The sequence below is a fragment of the Heptranchias perlo genome, chromosome 13, assembly GCF_035084215.1.
Source record: "Heptranchias perlo isolate sHepPer1 chromosome 13, sHepPer1.hap1, whole genome shotgun sequence".
In the NCBI taxonomy this organism is placed as follows: domain Eukaryota; kingdom Metazoa; phylum Chordata; class Chondrichthyes; order Hexanchiformes; family Hexanchidae; genus Heptranchias; species Heptranchias perlo.
In genome coordinates, this window is record NC_090337.1 from 10,475,775 (window position 1) to 10,499,316 (window position 23,542).

General features: G+C 45.0%; 1 protein-coding gene across 28 annotated transcripts in view; it reads right to left on the minus strand.

The window, feature by feature from the left end:
- Positions 1 to 23,542, minus strand: part of mbnl1 (muscleblind-like splicing regulator 1) — a 580,601-nt gene that overhangs the window by 162,132 nt on the left and 394,927 nt on the right. The window lies entirely within an intron of this gene.

The window sequence follows — 23,542 nt, forward strand, 5'->3', positions numbered from 1 at the left end:
TTGCTCTCCTGTGGTGAGGAACAGATTGCAATCATTTCAAGTTGACACTTATCTAGGGGACCTGCAAAGCTACGTTGTGAAAGAATCGCAGTCACTTGAAATCGAACAGAGTTCAAAAAATTATTCCGGATCTTCTAATTTGCGGCTGGTTTTCCACAATTAGCACCCTGTCAACAATTTCCCATCGCTGCCTTTCTCTCTGAGCTTCAGCAATGCATTTACTCCTGCATTCCCCAGCAACAGTTGATAGCCAGTGCTGCTCGCTGGGGTTAAGTTTGAAGATATAAACATAGGAGAAAGGACAGGGGAAGTAAACGACTAGGCTCATCCAACTTGCCCCTTCCCGATCTGACGCAGCCTACATGTGCCATCACCTCCCCTCCTCCCAAGTCGCTTATGCTCCTGAGAGACTCCAAAAACCAGCGCAAACATACTAGGCTAAATCACAAAGGCAGTGCTGGGAAATTCAACCTGCTTTTATACTGGTCTTCGAATTCACATTCCAGATGCCCGTGGTCACCCTATTATAGAAAGGATATTATTAAACTAGGAAGAGTGCAGAAAAGATTTACTAGGATGCTACTTGATGGTTTGACTTATAGGGAGAGGTTGGATCGACTGAGACTTTTTTCCCCTGGAGAGTAGGAGGTTTAGGGGTGATCTTATAGAAGTCTATAAAATAATGAGGGGCATACATAAGGTAGATAGTCAAAATCTTTTCCCAAAGGTAGGGGAGTCTATAACGAGGGGGCATAGATTTAAGGTGAGAGGGGAGAGATACAAAAGGGTCCAGAGGGGCAATTTTTTCATTCAAAGGGTGGTGAGTGTCTGGAACGAGCTGCCAGAGGCAGTAGTAGAGGCGGGTACAATTTTGTCTTTTAAAAAGCATTTGGACAGTTACATGGGTAAGATGGGTATAGAGGGATATGGGCCAAGTGCAGGCAACTGGGACTAGCTTAGTGGTATAAACTGGGCGACATGGACATGTTGGGCCAAAGGGCCTGTTTCCATGTTGTAAATTTCTATGATTCTATGAGGCAGGAGGCTTCTACAGTGTTAAATCCGGTTTGCTGTGGACCGGTGGCCAGATTTGAAGCATTTTAATAGATATCGTCCCTCAGCCGGCAGTTCCCTTGTATCCAGGCTCTCCTGGTGCTGGCAGGCACCTCAAGGCAAACCTGCTGGTATCTTTTAGACCTAGGGTTGCCAACCCTCCAGGACTGGCCCTGGAGTCTCCAGGAATTGAAGAATAATCTCCAGGACACTGCTGCCAGCAAAATCCCAGGAGAAAAATCATAGCAGGGAGGTAATAAGAAAAATCTGTTTTTTCAAAAAAAAAAGTCTCTGAACACTTTTGTTTACTAGTTACAAAAATATTGGAGATGGAGGGAAAAAGTCTGTTTGACTGACAGTCAAGAATCATCCAATCGGGTAATGAAGAGTTTAATTGTATTCCAATTGGCCATGGGAAGGCGGGGCATCATGAGGATGGACATGTCGGGCGACCAATGGCGGGAGTGTGGGGGCAGGGCAGTTGGAGGCAGGTGGTCATGTGATGACACCTCCAGGGATATGTCCAACCGGAGTTGGCAAGGCCCAGGTGCCACTGGAGTTTTCCTGGCTGCCGTCAGCCTTAATGGCGCAAGGGCATGAGGGAAATCAGTGTAAATAAATTCAGGATCTTAGGCCTCTCTCCCAGGACCGGGCCTGAACTGCAGAAAGGCCCTCCTTCGCTGCCCCAGTTGTATCTGGCTCTATAAATCCACCGCTGGTCGATAGAAAACAGACTTAAACAGTGGGAGCTGGGATCTGAATTAAGAGACCAATATAAACAGTCCACTACAGACAGAGACACACACACGTACAGACAGATATGTAAAGAGCCATTTAAAAGGTCATTCAACCGAGTAATCCAATTAGCAGCATTTAACGGACAATAAGACCACTTCAAACTACAAATGGATCGCAGCAAATATTGGAAGGCAATTTTAACCTAATTCAACCCGTCGACGGAGAGCAATATTGGGGCGGGGTGTAAAACCGGCTTTCCACCCGATCCCGTGGGATTCCCGCCCGGCGAGTTAGGCTAAAACCTCCCCATGTTCTTGGCCTAATCTGAAGACAGGTGGTGAGAGGGGCATGGATGGGAGGTTTGCCCACGGCCACTCTCTCTCCTGCCCTGCCACTCCCACTGGCACATATGCGACGAGCCAGCGCTCCTCATGTCAAATAAATAGACACAAGACGCGGGCTGGGAGTTTTAAATTTAATTTTCTGTCGATTCGCTTCTTCTGCTTGCTCTCTCTCCGGTCAGGTTTATCCCTGCATTTCATTTTTCTACAGCTTGAAAAAGAGATTTATTTTTAAATATCATTCCCATTCGTGATGATAAATTTGGTACCTGCCCCCCGCCTCGGTATCCTCCCCTCCTCTCCTTTGACTCGAGTTGCAAGGCAGCTCCACAAGCGTTGGCAGCCCCCAACCCCCCCCACTGCTAGCCCACCCAGGTGGTTATTCCTCACGTGGCAGGTAAGCAGGTGGGCTGTTCCGTCATATGGGAGGGTGGGGATGGCACCATAGCCGAGCTCCGTCCTGTCCTCACCCACGCACCACCACCACCTGCATACTTTCCACTTCCAGAGACCTGAAACGACACGGTGGCGTAATACATGACCACCTTACGAATCCGGTTCATGGTTCCTTTGCCCACTGCGTTAGCGGAGGTATCAGTCCGTTTAAAGCAAACGGAATGTTGGCCTTTATCTCAAGGGGGCTGGGATACAAAGGGGAGGAAGTTATGCTACAAGTTGTACAGAGCCTTGGTCAGACTCCATTTAGAGCACTGCAATCAGTTCTGGGCACCGCACCTCAGGAAGGATACATTGGCCTTGGAGGGGGTGCAGCGCAGATTCACCAGAATGATACCGGGGCTCAGAGGGTTAAATTATGAGGACAGGTTGCAGAAGCTTGGCTTGTATTCCCTTGAGTCTAGGGGATAGAGGGATGATCTGATCGAGGTGTTTATAATGTTAAAAGAATTCAACATGGTAGATACGGAGAAACTATTTCCTCTGATGGGACAATCAAGAACGAGAGGAAATAATCTTAAAATTAGAGAAATTTGGAAAACTCTCCCCCAATAGGATGTGGCTGTTAAGGACAATTGAAGCGTTCAAGGCTAAGATCGACAGATGTTTGTTAGGTAAGGGTCTTAAGGGATGTGGAGTGAAGACGTCTAAATGGAGTTGAGGCGCAGATCAGCCATGATCTAATTGAATGGTGAAACAGGCTCAAGGGGGTTGAATGGCCTAAATGAGTTCATACCGCCATTAAAATGGGTGATGAAGGAACTTCAGACGAATGTGTTAAATGTACATCTGCTGCCAGCCAGAGCGTGATTTCAGGACCTATATTTTTGCAGCCCAGTTGTATCTGCATTATTCTAAACATCACACACTGTGTACATACACCACATAATCACTGCCCAGGTCTAAGATGGCAACATATGCAGCATTGCCAAAGGGCTGAACCAGCTGTGCAAATTGTACGTTAAGGCTTTTTGAGGCTTCTTTTTACATGTTGGATAAAATGAAGAAAGAAAATTAAAATAATTAGTCTCAATCTGTCTCTGTGTCTTTCACAGCAAACCAATTTCCTTATTACCCCCCCTCCTTTAAATCATAGTCCTATCATTTCCCAGTGCTGATTTCATAAAATGTTCTTAGTCTGCGATCAATGTCATTTCAGCTCTGGTTTTAAGATTAGGACAGCTTTTGTTTTATTGAGACAGCAGTATCTTTAATAAAAAAAAATACTGGATGGTTAAGAGTGAGTAATTTAATTTCAGGGTTCAGGAGACATTCATAAACCACTCAAGTCGTGCTCTCACGGATTATGAGGTCATCTTGACCCTATGGTTGAATTAGAGTTTATTTTCTCACTCCCAACCATCCAGAATTATCTAATTTTCACAGTCTGGATAAATAGGGTCCCTTCTCTGTATTGTAAACTCTATATGAAGGCAATTGCCTTGATCCAAGTCTCAAACTCACATTGTCCACTACCTAGAAGGACAAGGGCAGCCAGTCGCATGGGAATACCATCACACACCATCCTGACTTGGGCATATATCAGCCGTTCCTTCATCATCGCTGGGTCAAAATCCTGGAACTCCCTACCTAACAGCACCTTCACCACACGGACTGTAGCGGTTCAAGAAGACCAACCACCACCTTCTCAAGGGCAACTAGGAATCAACAATAAATTCTGGCCTTGATAGCAACACCCATATCCCCAGAATGAATATTAAAAAAAAGACAATATGAGGGGCATGTTCATAGCAGGCCAAGTCTTTCCTGTACAGTTTAATATGAAAAAGATTGAGTCCCCTGATGACCAGTGATAAACTTATCAATGAAGACCAGAAAGATCTCCATTTATGCTGAGTTAGTAATTCTCACTCTAAATTGCTGTAAGGGCACTCCAATTAGCGCTAGTGCCCCATGTTCCTGCTCCAATTACTTCTCATAGAATCCTACAGCACAGGAGGCTGCCATTCGGCCCATCGTGTCAATGGCGGCTGTTTACTACAGCACTGCTAGAAACTGGGCATTAAGTATATGAGACTTGACATGTGGTAAAGTGTAGCATGCTTAGTCAGAAAAAAGGTGACTTTGGACCTATGGCTCCCAAAGCTCTCCAACCACTGGGGTTTTTTCCCCTCATCCCACGTCTGGGTCTGTTGTAGACTAATTGATAGAGATCGATTGCTATGATAAGTCGACAGCTCCATTATTGTTGTATCATGTGACTACCAGGATGGTAGAAGGCGAGCTAGGTGGACTTTTTTTTGGTCTAGCAATTCAAACTATCTTCCTAAGTGCGAGGATGACCAGCTCAGTGCAGTGGGCGGCTGACATTCACTCTTCAGATTCACACCTGAAGAGTGGCTCCTTGGGCTAGATACCCAAAGGCGGTCAACATCTATGGAACCTTGCTCCAGCACAAGTCACCTTTCAGCGAGGAGGGGAGAAAGGCTGGAGAGGGATGAAAACAAGAAGATTTATCTGTGATTGTTGTCCCCCTGGCTCCCTCCTGTCCTCACGCCACTGATCAGGCTGTATGGTGTCACTCCTAACGGATATGAAGGAGTCTCCCTTGCCTCAGTGGGTAGCACCCTCACCTCTGGGTCAGAAGGTTGTGGGTTCAAATCCTGCTCCACAGACTTGAGCACATAATCCAGGCTGACACTCCAGTGTTGTAATGTAGGAAATGCAGCAAGCAATTTTCTCACCGCAAGGTTGCACAAACAACAATGTGATAAGGACCAGATCATCTGTTTTTTTTTAGTGGTGCTGGTCAAAGAATAAATACTGGCCAGGACACCGGGGAGAACTCTCCTACTCCTCTTCAAAATAGTGCCAGGGGATCTTTTACGTCCACTCGTGGGGGCAGACGGGCCCTCGGTTTACCATCTCATCCGAAAGACGGCACCTCCGACAGTGTAGCATTACAACAGTGACTGGACTTCAATAGTAGTTCATTGGCTGTAAAGCGCTTTGGGACAGCGAGGTGTCGTGAAAGGCGCTATATAAATGCAAGTTCTTTCTTTCTATTGTTACACTTCGAGAGTAAAGCTTCCTCGAAACTGGCCGCACTCCAACTAGTAACGGGAATGAGACATCGTGAAGCGAGGAAAGGCTAGTCGACCAGTCAAGCCTGCTCCTTCCGCAGCCCGTGTACAATCTATTCTAACAAGGATCGTACCCATTTGCCTAATTAGCCAAGGGAAAGTTCTACTCCCCGATCCCCCAAAGACCAACCACCGCATATTCACAGGATATTCAGTTCTCTCACATTTCTGCTTCATTTGCTTTCCTCCAGGCAAAATTTTTCCTGGCTACCAAAGTTGTCAGCTTGGCTCAGTTGGTAGCGCTCTCTCTGAGTCAGAGGACTCAATGTTCACACCTCACACCAGTACTTGAGCACGTAACATTGGATGACACTTTAGTACAGCACAGAGGGAGTGCTGCGTTATCAGATGAGCTGTCTTTTAGATGAAACATTAAACCAAGGTCCTGTATTCAAAGAAAGACAGGGAGTTCTCCCGGTGTCCTGGCATCCAAAACTGGCCCTTTATCTGATTTGCTCTTTGTCGGGCCTTGCTGTACACAAACCGGGTATTTGCCTCCATATCAATAATGACTGGGCTTCAAAGGTAATTTATTAGTTGTGAGATGTTTTGGGACGTCCATAGGACATCGACTTGCATTTATAGAAAGTCTTTAACGTTAGAAAAACATCCTAAAGTGCTTCACAGAAGTGAAAAGGAGCAGCTGGTGACATTCTATAATCTTCAGCAAAAAGTCAGTGCGCGTATTAAGTGGCAACAGAGCAGAATATTGGGGCTGTTATACAGTTTATTTCGCAGGTGTCAGCCATGCCCAGCTGTTCAAGCACTGCTGTACTTTAAAAGGTTGGACAGTTCGCAGGTTTGGAGGTGTGACTTGCCCTCAGGGTTGCCAACCCTCCAGGATTGCCCTGGAGTCTCCAGGAATTGAAGATTAATCTCCAGGACACTGCTGCGAGCAAAAACCCAGCAGAAAAATCATAGGGGCGTTAAAAAAAATGTTTTTTTCCCATTTTCTTTGAACGCTTTCATTTATTAGTTATAAAAATATTGGAGATGAGGGGGGAAAAAAAGCTGTTTGACTGACAGTCAAGATTAATCCAAATGGGTAACAAAAAGTCTGTTCGCTTTCCAATTGGCCATGGGAAGGTGGTACGCTCGGGGAGGAGGGGGGGGGGGGGATGGACCAATGGCGGTAGCTTGGGGGCGGAGCAGTTCGAGGCGGGAGGTCATGTGATGAAACCTCCAGGAATACACCTAACCAGGGTTGGCAACCCGAGTTGCCCTCCAGGTCACTGCGGGATTTTACACAGTGATCATTTGATGACCCGGCCAAATCGATCACAAGAATCGGATTCCTTTCTCGCCCCCAAACCAGGAACCCGTTTACAAACCCGAGGTGCTGGCTCGGCTCGCTCAGCCCAGACCAGAGATGAAACCTGGGCACTTCCTGGCCCGGTCACCCGCTGGGAGAGATGTTTAGTGCAAAATAAAAACTATCGTGACATCACCTTTATACTGAAGGGTCGTGTCTGCAATAATGACGGCTACATAGAATCAGAAAGGTCACATCAAAAGAATAATTTGAAACCCTTGAGACAAACACCATACACGACAATTTGGAGGTTATGGCTACACCGTTTATTTTTGGCACTGATCTGTATTTGCAATCAGAGCACGCAAATAGAAACTGGATTATAACTCTGAACGGATGGGTTTCCTTGACCTAATATTAAAGGGCAACAGGGCAGTTAGCTACTTTTCTGGAGTAAGATGGTTGCTACCTTTTTTTTAAAATTCATTCGTGGGATGTGGATCCCTAATTGCCCTCGAGAAGGTGGTGGTGAGCCGCCTTCTTGAACCGCTGCAGTCCGTGTGGTGAAGGTTCTCCCACAGTGCTGTTAGGTAGGGAGTTCCAGGATTTTGACTCAGTAACGATGAAGGAACGGCAATATATTTCCATGTCGGATGGTGTGAGACTTGGAGGGGAACGTGCAGGTGGTGTTGTTCCCACATGCCTGCTGCCCTTGTCCTTCTAGGTGGTAAAGGTCGCGGGTTTGGGAGGTGCTGCCGAAGAAGCCTTGGCGAGTTGCTGCAGTGCATCTTATAGATGGTACACACTGCAGCCACAGTGCACCGGTGGTGGAGGGAATGAATGTTTAGGGTGATGGATGGGGTGCTAATCAAGCGGGCTGCTTTGTCCTGGGATGGTGTCAAGCTTGAGTGTTGTTGGAGCTGCACTCATCCAAGCAAGTGGAGAGTATTCCATCACAGTCCTGGCTTGTGCCTTGTAGATGGTGGAAAGGCTATGGGGAGTCAAGTGGTGAGTCACTCGCTGCAGAATACCCAGCCTCTGACCTGCTCTTGTAGCCACAGTAGTTATGTGGTTGGTCCAGTTAAATTTCTGGTCAATGGTGACCCCCCAGGATGTTGATGGTGGGGGTCACCATAACCCGTTGTGAGCAAGAATCTGATACAGCTTAGACTTCGCTGGCACATGTGATTACTAACAGGACGTGTACAGCAAGGAAATATGTAGACTATATAAAGTTGGGTGTCATGTTGTAGTATCATATTTGCCTACGCTTTCCTGTAAAACGAGCCCTTCCTGTCAGGTAAGGAGGGGAGGTAAACCAGGTCCCTTTGGGGTCAACTTAGCTCCAAGACAATATGCCTGGTGACAGGAAATTGAAACTGAGTCAATCCTCCGTGGCACACTCCATAACCCAATACCTAAAGCAGGTAGGTCTGCAGTACGGTAATGTAGTAGTTATGTTATTGGACTAATGATTCAGTAGAACGCGAGTTCAAATCCCACCATGGCAGTTTGAGAATATGAATTTTAAAAAGTGCTTACAAAACAGTCATAAAAACCCAACGGGTTCACTAAAAACCTTTAGGGAGGGGAACCTGCCTTCCTTATCCGGTCTGGGTCTATATGTGACTCCAGTCCCACACCAACGTGGTTAGCTCTTAACTGCCTTCTGAAGTGGGCTAGCAAGACATTCAGTTGTATCAAACCGCCACCAGCAGTTCAAGGTGGCCCACCACCATATGCTGGCCTTGTGGTTATTAGATTTTTGGACTCCAAGGGAATCAAGGGATAGGGGGATCGGGCGAGAAAGTGGAGTTGAGGTCAAAGATCAGCCACGATCTTATTGAATGGCGGAGCAGCTCGAGGGGCCGTATGGCCTACTCCTGCTCTTATTTCTTATGCCCACCTGCTGAGAATGATTTTTCTTTTTTTAAAAAAAAGTACAGGGTGCTGTTCATGATGGACCTTTAAGAGAGCATGGAACAATTCAGCTGGTCAGGCCACTTCCTTCCACAGGCCACGTACAATCCACCCTATCGTGGGGTTTTACTCGACCCAGTTAGCCTGAGGTGAAGCACTGTATAAATAATCTGGGTCACCAAAGGTAATCGAATAGAATATCCATCACTCCCCACATCTTCACTACTCGACCCCAGCCTGCTGCTCTTCACAGGCATCTAGGCCCTGGCATTCTGATTCAGCATATTTACACTAAAATAATCACTAGATAAATACATTAATACATTTCATTATTACCCCTAAGTTTTCATACTATTGTGAGGTTCTGCCTCACTAGCTTTGAGCACAGGCCAGATAACGGAGGCTATGACTTCCAGTGTCTTCTGACTGGGACTTTTCTCATGTTTATTACATTACTTTCATGCAAGATTTATATACATTCAGGGTGATGGGAACTGGCCTGAATACCTCATAACTAAATTATCTCTCTGATCAATAATCTTTTCAGGTGATTTCAGCCAAGTGCTGCTGATGCTTTGATTTCAATTTAACATTTTCAACCTTGTGTTTAAACCCTTTCACGGCCTCGCCCCTCCCCCCTCATCTCTAACCTCGTCCATGTCTCGAACCCCACCCAGAACTCGCCATTCCACTGACTCCGGCCACTTATCCATCCGCTTCTCCCTTCACCCCACAATTGCCTTCAGCGATCTAGGCCCCACACTCCAGAATGTCCCTTCCTTAACCCTCTTTCAACTCTCTCTCCTCCTTTGAGGGCCCTCCTTAAAAACCCACCCTTTTGACCAAACCTTTGGTCATCCCTCCTAATAGCTCCTTCTCTGGCTTGGCGTCTATATTTTATGTTTGGTTTTGCCTCTGTGAAGCAGCTTAGAGAACATTACTCCTCATTAAAAGGCACTATACAAATGCAAGTTGCTGTTGTTTGAAGAACCCAGCTTGGATTCAGCAGCCAGGAAGCAACAATTCTAAAGTTTAATCATTTTTGACGGAATTTACATTCACGAAGGAATGCTCTTGGGATTCACTGCAAGTATTCTCAGATCTGGTGTAGCACGGGTTCATCACACCAGCTAGAATGATGTAAGCCAGCCTCAGAGGTGCAGGACTTCCTGCATCAGACGACCATTTCTGTTTCCCCGCGGTCAGTGTCACTCAGTGAGCGGGCACGTTTTTTTGCTCAGTGATGGGGCAGTTCTGAACTCCGGGGTCCATGCTCACTGAATCAAGGAAACAAAAAGACCAGCATTTATACAGTGCCTTTCATGACCTTGGGATGTCCTAAAGCGCTTTGCGGCCAGTGAAGTACTTTTAGAAGCGTGGTCACCATCGTGATGCAAGGAAACGCGGCAGGCAACTTGCGCACAGCAAGGTCCCACAAACAGCAATGAGATAATGACCGGATAATCATTTTTTTTTTGGTTAGAAGCAGTGTTGATTGAGGGATCAATATTGGCCAGGACACAACAACAACTTACATTTATACAGCGTCTTTAATGAAGCAAAACGTCCCAAGGCCCCGCAAACAGCAATGAGATAATGGCCAGATCATCTGTTCACAGAGATACAGGGTTGAGAATTCCCACAAGCTCATTTTACATGGGACCCACACAGCCAGACTCCCATTCAAATACTCTGGTCTGAATTGGAGCCCAGAGGTGAAAGATGTACGTAAATGTCACCACATTGCCCGACTCCCTGTAACTCTGGGTCTCTCAGAGTACGATGCTGTGCTATTTTATCTGCTGAAAATGCAACATTTTTGCAGGGCCAGCTGGACAGCTCCAGTGTGCCCTTGGTAAGTAACTGAATATAGAATACAACACATGCCACACTGTAAAAAAAGAGTTCCTTTCTGCTGAATCTTTTCTTTAGTTGGGGGATAAAAGAACAAACTTGCATTTATATAGCGCCTTTCACGACCTTGGGACGTCCCAAAGTGCTTTACAGCCAATGAAGTACTTTTGAAGTGTGGTCACTGTTGTAATATAAGAAACGCAGCAGCCAATTTGCGCACAGCAAGATCCCACAAACAGCAATAAGATAATGACCAGATAATCCGTGTTTTTTTTAAAGTGATATTGGTTGAAGGATAAATATTTACCAGGACACCAGGGAGAACTCCCCTGCTCTTCTCTGAATAGTGCCGTGGGAATCCGCCTGAAGTCAGACGGGGCTCAAGTTTAACATCTCATCCGAAAGACAAAACCTCTGAGTCAGTACTAAAACTGGAGTGTCTGCCTAGATTCTGTGCTCAAATCTCTGGAGTGGGATTCAAACCCACAACCTTCTGACTCAGAGGCGAAAGTGCGACCTCTGAGCCACGGCTGACACTGTTAGAGGCTAACTCCATCTTGATAACTTTGGGTGTATTTGACTTGACGATGGATTTCAACATGATCTACAGAATTGGGCCATGAGTTTGGAACCAAAGAGGAAAAGGGTTGCCAGGTGTTAAAAAAAAATCACTCCATTGCTAAAACTAATTATCAAATTGACAACAACAACTTGCATTTATATAGTGCAAGTATATTTATATAGTGCCTTTAACGTAGTAAAACATTCCAAGGCACTTCACAGGAGCGTAATCAGACAGAATTTGACACCGAGCCACATAAGGAGAAATTAAGACATGTGACCAAAAGCTCGGTCAAAGAGGTAGGTTTTAAGGAGCATCTTAAAAGGAGGAGAGAGAGGTAGAGAGGCCGAGAGGTTTAGGGAGGGAATTCCAGAGCTTAGGGCCTAGGCAGCTGAAGGCACGTCCGCCAATGGTGGAGCGATGAAAATCGGGGCTGCGCAAGAGGCCAGGATTGGAGATCTCGGTAGGTTGTAGGGCTGGAGGAGGTTACAGAGAAAGGGAGGGGCGAGGTCATGGAGGGATTTGAAAACAAGGATGAGAATTTTAAAACTGAGGCGTTGCCGGACACACAAATATCCCGCTTAATGGTTATCATGAGATCTTTGAATCTGGAGGTAGGCTTTTGAACAATCATAGGTTAGCTGGCATTATTCACTGTCTGTCATCAAAAAATGTACATCACACATTTTAGAAATCAGCAATAGATTTTCAAAGTAGTCACTAATGTATTAAGTATGGCTATATTTATATCTTTCGAGATGGAATTACACAGAATTTTACAGCACAGAAACAGGCCATTCGGCCCAACTCCACACAAGCCTGCTCCCATTCTATTTACTTCATCTAACCCTATCAACATAACCTTCTATTCCTTTCTCTCTCATGCCCTAACATTCATCTATGCTATTCGCCTCAATCATTCTGTGTGGTAGCGAGTTCCACATTCTCACCACTCTCCGGTAAAGAAGTTCCTCCTGAATTCCTTACTGGATTTATTAGTGACGGTCTTACATTTATGGCCCCTAGTTTTGGCCTCCCCCACAGGTGGAAACATCTTCTCAACGTCAACCCTATCGAACCCCTTCATAATTTTAAAGACCTCTAACAGATCACCTCTCAGTCTTCTCTTTTCTGAGGAAAAGAGCATCAGCCTGCTCAGTCTTTCCTGATAGTTGTACCTGCTCAGTTCTGGTATCATCCTTGTACATCTTTACTGCACTTTCTCCAGCGCTTCAGTGCTGACTGGGCCTCAGTTCAGCCTCAGGGCTCAACTGGCCCCTACATCAGTCCAATGCCTCTCTAAATGATAGTCGCAGGAATATATATATATAAAAAAAAGAAGACTGCATGCAACTGAAATGTGATGCGAGAAAAGGCTGAACATGCGAAAACATGTCCAGCGCTAATCGAGTGAAACAGAAGTGGAACCAGGAGCCTGAGAAACGAGACCATACGACAGTAACAAAAAAAAAAGAAATCATGGTAAAAGAAAGGATCTAATTATCCCATAAACCATCCTCGACCACCCAAGGAAGTCACAAAGAGTAAAGTGATTTATTTTTCTGTGAATTATATGTCATTAACTTGCCATTAAACACAAGGTAGAGGAGGCCTCAGGCTCTAGTGCGGAGGCCATCTTGAAGTGCATTACGCTACGGGATGCTGTTTCATTGTTTTTCTCTGGCACTTGATAATATACTGTTAAAGCCTTAATTTGCCTTTGTAATTGATTTGATTGTTCCACCCATTTAAGTAATGCTTTGATGTACTGAAATCAATGTAACTGTCTCATTTCTGCACCTCACGATCTTTAATTCAAAGTGGAAGGGCAGCTATTGATGATGTTTTTTTTTTAAAAAAAAGGACCATTGCAACGCTGCCTTCAAGGTGATGTACAATTTCTTGCCAACAGTGACTGATGCACGAGGGGGAGGTGTTATCACGTTTACCGGTAAGAAAACGTAGAGAAGCTGGGATTGTTCTCCTTCGAGCAGAGAAGGTTAAGGGGAGATTTAATTGAGGCGTTCGAAATTATGAGGGGTTTTGATAAGAGTAAATAGGGAGAAACTGTTTCCACTGCAGGAGGGTCAGTAATCGGGGGACACAGATTTAAGGTAATTGGCAAAAGAGCCAGAGGAGAGACGAGGAGAAATATTTTTATGTAGCAAGTTGTTATGATCTGGAACGCACTGCCTGAAAGGGTGTCGGAAGCAGATTCAATAGCAACCTGCAAAGGGAATTGGATAAATACTTGAAGGGGAAAAAATTGCAGGGCTATGGGGAAAGAACGGGGGAGTGGGACTAATTGGATAGCTCTTTCAAAGAGCCGGCACTGGCACAATGGGCCGAATGGCCTAATTCTTGTCTATAGGATTCTATGAAAACAATGAAAATACTCCACCGTCCTGTCCTGGTAATACCATTGCTCTCGATCTCAGCAGGACCACTGCAGGGGAGTTGGGGGCAGAGTGGCTTCATCACATTTGTGGCAGGTTGACCATTTCAGATTCACCACCTGGTAGCTGGTTAACAAAGCAGCTTTTGCGAAGGCCTACAAACAGGCCTCGTGCTCCTCTCAGCCTATGGATCACGTGGCCAAATGTGCCACTGCGGCACTGTCATTACAAAAAAAAATAACCCCAGCAAACTACCTTTCAGGCACTGACAAATCCACAATGCAACCACACAACGGGGGTCATTTTGACTTTGGGCGAGTGTAAAATGGCGATATCAGCCCGTCATTCACCTCTCCCGATCCAATATTCAAGGGTTCTGGAAAGTTTGCTTGACGTAAAAAGAGCCTTGGCCTAAAAGTAGCCTCCGATATTCACCCATCTCACACTATCGCCCAAAGTCAAAACTGCCCTCATGTTGACACGCACCTTACCACTGTGACAAGAAGGAGGAGCCAGTGTACACTCCACATAAGTTGAATTCCTCTAACTATTACAATGGGGGACAGATCTACAACTTCAGCCTGGAACCAGAACAAAGTGACCCAGCTAGCCAAGAGGCCAACAATAACGACCACAAAGTCCTTGCGGTATCTGTTCAGGTTTATTTTCTTTTCCAATTTTCTGCCCTGCATCTCCAGAAGGTGCAACCATCGCTGGGAGTTGTCCCATGGGTGCCAGCTACCCTCTGGTACCTTGCCCCATGAGGCCAGACAGTGAATGCCAGCACGCTACTGAATCACAGCCAGCGTGATCCCGTCCCCATCTGATGGTCACGCACTTTCCAGCAGGGGTCACTGGGTAGCGATCAAGTGGGAATTTCCCCCCCCCCCGCCCCCCGCAAATCTACTCGAGCTTCCTTGGTTTGGAAGCTCTTAAACATGTGATGGGTTTCCACACCCATTTGACCAAAGCAAAAAAAAAACCCGTGGCCCTTCTCAATTCCTAACCACCCCATTAAAGAAAAAGTTGGCAAAAAAAATCACGAAGACAGTGCCCTTTAACAAAAAAAAAATGATCAATGTTCTACTATTCATGTTCCTGAGCCACAGCTGATAGCACGCATTTTTCGTCTGGTAACATTTAACAAACTGGCGAACTCATTCATGTTTCAGAACTAAACTGGGCACATTGTGATCTCCACAACAAGATGTCAAATTATCTGCAATCTTGCTGCTGCCTGTCTTGGTGCCAAATCTCCTGCAAAGCAATTCTCTGGGCTCTTCGCTGGTTTAACTGCAAGATCAGCAGTTCTGTAACCTCCAGACGAGCTTAATGCTGTCAAGAGTCGGACCAAACCCTCAGTGGTACGAGCAATGGAACCAAAGGACCGCCGTGGGGGCTTTGCATGTACTGTGCCTTCTGTACTTGTTAAGTCATTTTTCCTTCCTTTGTTCTTGTATTTCTCGGAAGGGCAGGGGAGGGGTGGGGGGAGATACAGGTTGGTTGCGGGACAGAACGCACACGCTGCAGTCAAGTGTCAGATTTTAAAATCCCAAGCATGCCAGGGGGAAGGGTCCTGGGTGGAAGAGGAGGGCATAGATTCATCAGCAATGCAGTGGCTTCACCTCACCTTACCCCCGAGGGCATCTTCACATAGTTATAAAAACCCAACTGGTTCACTAATGTCCTTTAGGGAAGGAAACCTGCCGTCCTTCCCCGGTCTGGGCCTATATGTGACTCCAGTCCCACGCCAACGCGACTGAAGTGCCCTAGCAAGCCACTCAGTTGTATCATACCGCTACAAAGAATTGCAGCAGCTTAAGAAGGCAGCCCACCACCACCACCTTCTCAGGGCAACTCGGGATGGGCGATAAATGCCGGCCCTGCCAGTGACACTCACATCCCGACAATCACTAATAAAAAGAGAAACAAAAAATGAATCTGATTTTCCCAAGCATTCATGGGAATTGGCAGCTTGGCTACGCTCCTAATCTCAGTCAGTGCATTTATACAGGAAATCATCTACCTTTACCTTTCCCTAAAGGGAGAACGGTTCCCCGTGTATTTTGAATTCAGTGAACTCAAAATACCAAAAGGTGGGAGATTTAACGTTGGATCTAAATCCAACTCTAGGGGGATGCCAATATCTTATAAGAAGTCTGGAGTAACATACAGATGAGCAAATAATTTACTACAAATGTCTGCTTCTGCGGTTATTAGGTTGCTACTGATCTTCTAAAAGAGTTGCCAAGGGCTTAAGTCCCTTTCTTAATTGAGAAACCAAAACGAAGGCCTGAGGTCCCTTATTCAGAGCACCAGCAAGATCGAAAGGAGGTGAAGACAAGAGACACGAGTCAAGAAGTTAAGGCTTGATACAACATCTAGTTAGGAATAATGTTAAAAAAAATTGATACCCTGGAACATTTTCTTTGATTGCCTTTGGAATTTGACTGAGATTTCCTTTCTTCTGTTAGAGGGCGGCAGCATCAGAGGACACAGATTCAAGGTGGTGAAGCAGCAAATTTCGGACGGATGCCAGGAAGTATTTCTTTACAAAGAGGGTGATCAACGACTGGAACAGGTCACCATGGAACAGTGACTGTGTCCAGGACTCTGGACTCATTTAATACTCAGAGCGGCATCTTAAAAGTTGGGATCTTAAACGTGTGAGATCAACCACCCACCGTCTTCTCAACAGAAACGTGGGACGGACACTAAAAAAGTGATAAATTTAGAAAAAAAAAACTGCCCCACAAAGCCTACGACAAAAATGGCATGTGGGTGGGAGGGTTGTCCTATGAGGAAAGATGGGCCTATATTTTCTGGAGTTTAGACGAGTGAGAGGTGATCTCATTGAAACATATAAATCTCTTAGAGGGCTCGACAGGGTAGATTCTGAGAAGCTGCTTCCCCCTGGGTAGAGTGTCTAGAACTAGGGGGTACAGTCTCAGGATAAGGGGTCGGCCATTTAGAACCGAGTTGAGGAGGAATTTCTTCACTCAGAAGGTTGTGAATCTTTGGAATTCTCTACCCCAGAGGGCTGTAGTTGAGCCCTCTGGGGTATGCTCAGTCGTTGAGTATATTCAAGACTAAAATTGATAGATTTCTGGACACCAAGGGAATCAAGGAATATGGGGATCGGGCGAGAAAGTGGAGTTGAGGTAGAAGATCAGCCATGATCTTATTGAAGGCTCGAGGAGTCGTATGTCCTACTCCTGCTCCTATTTCTTATGTTCTTATTTTGCCCATGGTTTATGTTTTCTTTTCCTCGTTTATGGGTTTAAAATAAGTTACTTCAAAAAGTATTTTTGTTATTCATTCTCGGAATGGGGATGTCGCTGGCATGTCCAGCTTTTCTTGCCCATCCCTAGTTGCTCTGAGAAGGTAGTAGCGAGCCGCCCTCTTGAACTGCTGCACTCGGTACGGTGAAGGTGCTCCTACAATGCTATTCTTCGGACCAGTTTGATCCGACTGAGTAGCTTGCTAGGCCACTTCAGAGGGCAGTTAAGAGTCAATCACGTTGGTATGAGTACTGGAGTCACGTATAGGCCCAGACCGGGTAAGGACAGCAGGTTTCCTTGCCTTAAGGACATTAGTGAACCAGTTGGGTTTTTTTTTTAAAAAACGACAATTTGCCAGATTAATGGTCACTTTTACTGATACCAGCTTTTTAATTTCCAGATTTTTTTTTAAAAAAAAGAGGAATTCAAAAGGTGAGCTTGCCTAAGGGTTCACTAAACCACACGTCTAAGTTTCGCATTCTGAACTCTGGCCCCGGCTCAATACCTAGTAAAAGATGGAGTGAAGCGTTTTGTGCCTTTTATTATTTTTGTACCCGAAGGGGTGCAAGTTAAAATTTCTGTAACCAAGTGAAATCTGCTGTACTGGTTTTCCGTTGCTGTTTAATTTATAGCCTTAGTCACGTGGCCTCCTAGAGGATTTATTCCCCTGCTATCTGTAGAGCCAAACAAAAAAGGGCTTGTGTCAATTAAGTGAGAACGTTACGTCAAGGCTTCTTGTTCTGCCCCTAGGCGACAGGTATTGTGCACATACGATAGCATTTCAGTCGGTAGGGAGTGAAGGCTCTCTTACAGGACTGGTCACAAGAGACGCCCTAACAATGTTCATCCAAACCTACTTTGAGATTAGTAAGTTGCCTCTATTCAGACATTAAATAAACTACAGGGGGTCCCTGACATGGTCCTTTCATGTACTTTTATGGAAGCAAAGTAACGTGGGTGAAAACGATTCCTGTGTGGATACAGCTCTCGTCAGCTGGTTTGAAGGGCAGGCTGGCCTTGCTCAATAATATGTAAGAAAAGTCAATAATCAATATTGATCACTTGCTTACACAGACTTTATATGACTGCTGTAGCCAGAGTCCATTTATCACAAAGACTGTGAGAACTATCTTCAGCTATGCTCCATTGAACCTAAATGTGTTTCTAACACACCAGAAACTGTCACGATAAATGGTCTTTTGTGTATCAATGTGGACATGCTTCATTACAATGATTTAAAGGGCAAGAATTGGATTCATTCAATTGGTACATGTGCATGAATGTCATGAAAGCATCCATACCTATAAGTATCAGCTTGGCTCAGGCTCAAAACAGAAGGTCAGGGGTTCAAACCCGGCTCTGAAACTTAAGCACGTAACGTAGGTTCACGTTTCGATACTGCATTGTCAGAGGTGCCATCTTTCAGTTGAGATGTTATGCCGTAGCCTTTTTCTGCCTGTTCAGGTGGATGTAATGGGGTAATTCACAAAAAGAGCAAGGTGTTCCACTGGTGGGCTGGACTACTTCCTCCCCAATACACCAGATTAACTATTTAATAAATTTAGCAAGAGGGATATAGAGTAGAGGAATAAAATCTAATGGACGGAGCAAAGATTGAAGTAAAGGTTGGGGGTAGCTTAGACAAAAGAATCATGGGAAAAGGCATAGCTTTAAAAAAGAAAGCAAACAAAAATGCATGTGTTGGTAAATTTAAGAAGTCTTGCATTTTTATAGTGCCTTTCATGACCTCAGGATGTCCCAAAATGCTTCACAGCCAACAAAGTACTTTTTTTTTGACGTATAGTCACTGTTGTCATGTAGGAAACGCAGCAGCCAAATTGCGCACAGCAAGATCCCACAAACAGCAACGTGATAATGAACAGATGTGATAAGGGCTTGTTCCATTAGTATCACAGACCTCCAAATTGTGGGAAGGAAGTGGAAGAGGAAATCTGCCGTCAGATTAGAGCGATGAGCCGGAATGGCAAAGTATTATTGTGCTGGGAATTTTAATTACCCACTTATCAATTGGGACAGAGAGGGAGTGAATGGAGAAATGGGGAATGGAATTTCTAAAATGTGTACAAGACTCCTTCCTCAAGCAGTACATTACTAGGCCTATAAAAGCGGAGGCCTTGTTAGGTCTGCCTATGAGTGATGAAATAGATCAGGTAGATGAGCGAAACATGGGTGTGCACCATGGGAGTAGTGACCACGGTATTATAAGGTTTATGGTCCGACTTGAAAGGGGAAAAGTCAGTCCAAAAACTAGAAGACCAGGTTGGATTAGGGCAGATTTTAGAAAAGTGAGGAGTGAGCTAGTTGAGGTGAGGTGGAAGGTGAACTTGGCACACAGGACTGGAGAACAACAATGCGATGTTTTTTTGATAAAAGAGATTGCAAAGGAGCAGAATAAGTCCATTCCATGAGAAAAAGGAAACTATCAACAATTTTAGGATGCCATGGATAAAGAAGTTAGAAACTGATTAAAATTGAAGAGCATTTATGAGGGCTATAAGGATAATGAAAAAAAGTAAAGGACAGTATGAGAAAATAAGAATAGATATTAATAGAGGGAAAGAGCGAACATGAGGAAAAAAAATTCAAGAAAACATCAAAAGAAACAGTAAAGTATTTTACAAACATATCACTGAAAATAGAATAGTTAAACCTGAGGTAGGAACCCTAAGAGGAGAGGATTATCAACTGGCAGATAATGATCAAAAAACGGCTGCGTATTAGGTAACTACTTTGCCTTAGTCTTTCCGAAGGAGAAAGATATCGGAGAGCAGGTGAATGCTGAAATGGGTGCAAGGAAGATAATTACATAGAACGTACAGCACAGAAACAGGCCATTCAGCCCAACAGGTCCATGGTTGTCTTTATGCTCCACACAAGCCTCCTCCCTCCTTCATCTAACCCTATCAGCATATCCTTCTATTCCTTTCTCCCTCATGTGTTTATCTATTTTCTCCTTAAATGCATCTATGCTAGTCGCCTCAACTACTTCTTGTGGTAGCAAGTTCCACATTCTAACCCTTCTCTGGGTAAAGAAGTTTCTCCTGAATTCCCTATTGGATTTATTAGTGACTATCTTATATTTATGGCCATAGTGCTGGTCTCCCCCGCAAGAGGAAACACCTTCTCCAAGGCTAGCATATCAAATCCTTTCATAATTTTAAAAAAAAATTCATTCATGGGATGTGGGCATTGCTGGCGAGGCCAGCATTTATTGCCCCTCACTAATTGCCCTTGAGAAGGTGGTGGTGAGCCGCCTTCTTGAACCGCTGCGGTCCTGTGGGGTGACCTCTATCAGGTCACCCCACAGTCTTCTCTTTTCTAGAGAAAAGAGCCCCTGCCTGCTCAATCTCTCCTGATACCAGAACTGAAAGGTTGTACCCATCATCCTTATAAATCTTTTTTGCACCTTCTCCAGTGCCTCTACATCCTTTTTTTAATAATATGGAGACCAGAACTGTTCACAATACTCCAAGTGTGGTCTAACCAAGTTTAACATAATTTCTTTGTTTTTCAATTCTATCCCTCTAGAAATGAACCCTAGTGCTTGGTTTGCTTTTATTTTTAAAATGGCCTCATTAACTTGTGTAGTGACTTTTAGTGATCTGTGTATCTGTACCCCCAGATCCATCTGCTCCTCTACCCCATTTAGACTCTTATTACCCAAGCAGTATGTGGCGCCCTTATTCTTTCTACCAAAATGAATACCTCACACTTACCGATATAAGCGATATTATGACGGATAAAAGGAAAATTTTAGATAAATGAGTCTAAAGGAAGACAAAGCACCAGGCCCTAAGGGGATAGATCCTAGGAGATGAGGGCGGAAATTGCTAAGTCCTTAGAAATTATATCATAAGCCCTAGAAATGATGAGCGCATATACAACCAACATGACCTTAGTAAGAGTATTGTGTGCAGTATTGGGCCCCATGCTGTAGGAAGGATATCAAGGGTAAGAGAAGGTACAATGCAGATTCACGAGAATGCAGCCAGGTATGAGGAAATACAAAATACAAAGAAAAAAAAAATTGAGGCCCATAAACAGCAAATGAGAAGAATGTCCAGTTAATCTGTGTTTGGTGGTGACATACATAAGAACATTCAAACAAACGAAACACCCCCATCCCAAGTGAGAAACGGCCATTCAGCCTATCATGGACCCCTGACCATAAGCTGTTGATCCCTCAATTTAAAGTACCATTACTGGGGAGATTTTACACTTCAGCAATCCTACCCTCTAAAATGGACCACCCTGTGGCCTCTCTTATCTGGATTGTCACTTAGTGCTGATTAGGAATAGTTTTGTGTTTTACGCCAATACCAACTAGGAATTGGACTAAGACTCCCCAAACGCATTTCAGATAGAACTTTTTCAGCCAGCAGGCAAAGAAAACATTTTTCCCATCAACATGGGCTGGATTTGAACCCAGGTCAGAGAGATGAAAGGGCAGTTTCGAACCAGCGACATTACCCAGTGCCCCCCCCTCCTCTAGGATTATGTGACAGTTCAGAGGGATACACTTCCCTTTAATGCATTTTGCAATTTGGATGTGGCTACTGTTATCCCCTGGGTAATTCCTAGATACAATTCGGAAAATTCCAGTACCCAACTATCCTTAGCGTAAAGTCCCCTGAAGTTTTGAATGAGCACAATATTCATGAAAAAGTATATGGCAAATCTGCTTTCTGTTTCAGGAGAGACGAGTTCGACAGAATCTATTTGCTTTTTATCATTATGATGCCATGACTTTTGACGGGACTCACGACTCTACTTTGCACCTTTATAAACATACACAAACTCTTTTTCTTTCGCCCTTTCAAGTGCAAACTGGGCCAACCACCCCAGACCTTCCAAGTAATCGTTTAATTAGTAATGACATTTGCAGGCAAGATCAAAAAAGAATAATTTTCCCTCCTGCCCTCCCCCGCTCAAAATATTGCACTACAAATCCACTCTTCCCCCTCCTCTCTGAAGGAAAACTGGCTGTTGGTTGGTGGCTCTCCTGTCAGATACGTCAAAGTGACTGATCTTTCCCCTTTAACTGATGTGAGGTACTTCAGACCGAAGTTTGTAGCAGCAATAATCCAGCCATCGTTGCGTAACCAGATTGTGCAAAGATACCCAACACCTCACTTGGCAGTTTATCAGAGATGCGTTTAAAAGCACAAAAACTATTTAAGTACTTCTCTTCCCCTGTCCCCCTGTCCCCCTCCTCCGCCCACCCCCCACCCCCCATCTCATGGAGTGGAGATAAGCCGCAGAATCCTCTACAAATATTGTGTTACAAATAGATCTGCAATGACAGCCAGCCTGCTCATTTTTAAACTATTAGGATCACATTTGCTCTGCTCTTGGCTGTCTGCCAGGTCACCATGTGCAAAAAAAAAAGCTGGTTATGAACCATTGGGTGATAAATTTGTGGTGCAACATAGGCCCAGTCACAGCACTCTCCTTGGAACGTGGGAACAGGAGCAGGCCATTCAGCCCCTCGAGCCTGTTCCACCATTCAATTAGGTCAAGGCTGATCTGTATCTTAACTCCATCTACCCACCTTGGTTCCATAATCCTTAATACACCCCTCACCTAACAAAAATCTATCAATCTCGGTTTTGAAATTTTCAATTGACCCCCAGCCTCAACAGCTTTTTGGGGGAAGAGAATTGCAGATTTCCACTACCCTTTGTGTGAAGAAGTGCTTCCTGACATCACCTCTGAATGGCCTAGCTCTAATTTTAAGGTTATGCCCCCTTGTTCTAGACTCCCCCACCAGAGGAAATAATTTCTCTGTATTGACCCTATCAACTCCTATAATTGTCTTAATCACACCTTGATCAGATCACCCCTTAATCCTCTATACTCCTTGTGCAGCACCTTCACAGCATGTCAACATGGGCAGGGGCAAGGTCTGATGGGTGCAAGAACTTATGAGTGGCAGCGGTCATGCTTGAGAAAAAAATCTTGGAAAACAAGGAATTGAGTTCTCAGATCACACGCGTAACAACTGACTGGGCAAGGGTCCCACCTGAACCATTTCACACACAGCTGCTGCTTTTACCCACCCCCCCTCCCCCATCAGCAAATAAGTCTTCCTACATCTAACTCATCTGCTTCATCAATGACCATCATAAGGTCAGAAATGGGGATGTTCGCTGATGATTACACAGTGTTCCGTTCCATTCACAATCCCTCAGATAACGAAGCAGTCCGAGCCCACATGCAGCAAGACCTGGACAACATCCAGGCTTGGGCTGATAAGTGGCAAGTAACATTCGCGCCAGACAAGTGCCAGGCAATGACCATCTCCAACAAGAGAAAGTCTAACCACCTCTTGACATTCAACGGCACCCAACATCCTGGGGATCACCATTGACCAGAAACTTAACTGGACCAGCCATATAAATACCGTGGCTACAAGAGCAGGTCAGAGGCTGGGTATTCTGCGGCGAGTGACTCACCTCCTGACTCCCCAAAGCCTTTCCACCATCTACAAGGCACAAGTCAGGAGTGTGATGGAATACTCTCCACTTGCCTGGATGAGTGCAGCTCCAACAACACTCAAGAAGC